Source organism: Spermophilus citellus (assembly GCF_964194105.1).
Source record: "Spermophilus citellus genome assembly, chromosome: 5".
Taxonomy (NCBI): Eukaryota; Metazoa; Chordata; class Mammalia; order Rodentia; family Sciuridae; genus Spermophilus; species Spermophilus citellus.
The window spans coordinates 16,377,499-16,379,026 of NC_138186.1; positions in this window are offsets into that span (position 1 = coordinate 16,377,499).

Here is a 1,528-nt window from a genome sequence, read left to right on the forward strand (position 1 = left end):
CTTATGATTTTTTTAAAAGAATATGTTAATAGAATTTTGTTATAAAGACAGAAGTGAAACTAATAAGATTTAACATGAGCTTTAAAACCTTGGTCGGTCTCTTATGAGAATATTCTTCCGAGAAAACATGCCTTAAGTTTTATGTAGGATATAGGCAAGATAGTAAAAGCAGTCATCATCCTGTGTCATGTAAGTTTGCATCACACAAATAATTTGCTACTCTTTACAAAAGAAGTACAGAATGAATGATTAATTGAAAGGAAAGAAATGTCAAGTTATTATAAAATAATGAAATTTTCTAGTTTATCTTGTAAAAGTAAGATGTAATTTGGAAATTCAAAGATGAAGTAGGATAAATTTAAGAAATACAAGTAGATTTAGCAAACTTGGGCAATATTTTCTCTCAGTCCATTCAGGCTACTAAAAAGATACCATAAAATACCATACACCAGATAACTTATAAACACCCAGAATTTCTCACAATTCCAGATTCTGGGCAGCCTAAGAGCAAGATACTAGCAGATTTGGTATATGATGAGGGCTGCTTCCTGATCCTTCAATGGTGCCTTCTTGCTGTGTCCTCATATAGTAGGTGCTAATCCCTTCACCAGTGCTTTCTGCCCTCATGATTAAATCACCTCCCAGAGTCCACCTCCTCATCCTATCACATTACAAGGTAGGATTTTAACACGTGATTTGGGGTGACATAAACTTTCTTATGATAGTGATGTTGTTCACATAGTTTTTAAACTAAAGATTTTGACCCTTTTATACATTAATTTTTGGAATTGCTTCCACAATTAAAAATTCTAGCCAGGCATGGTGATGCACACCTGTAACCCCCGCAGCTGGGGAGGCTGAGGCAGGAGGAACATGAGTTCAAAGCCAGCCTTAGTAAAAGCAAGGTGCTAAGCAACTCAGTAAGACCCTGTCTCTAAATAAAATGCAAAATAGGATTGGGGATATGGCCCAGTGGTTGAGTGCCCATGAATTTAATCCCTGGTACCCCTCGTCCCCCAAAATTATATTTACCTTCATTTTCAATATAGTCTGTGGTGATGGAAGTATCTAGCACAAGGAATTCTGCTTTGGTTTTTATGTGTCCCATTTGTTAAATATTGTGGGAATCATTTTTAAGTTTTCATATCTTAAATGTAACCAGTCAACTCCTGTGGGTTCAGATTTGACCTAGAAATAAACTGGCCTAGCCATAATTCTCATTAAGACCATGTTGTACAATGAGGGATTTGACTGGGCAAATTATCCCTTGTTCCTGGGAGACAACCTCTAAATCCTTGGAATTCCTCAAGTGATGAAGGTGTTAGTATTCATGATCATCCCTTAGGGAGTTTCAGGGTTGAAGCTGGCCATGCTAGAAAGACCATAGAATTGGATCTTTGAGCCACATGCTATCAGCCCAGCCTCTAAGGAAAGGAGGTAAGCATTTAGGAATTGATTTGAACATCTGGGAACTGATTTTTTTTTCATATGTTCTGAAAAAGGTTGTTAATGTATATCTTAATTGCTA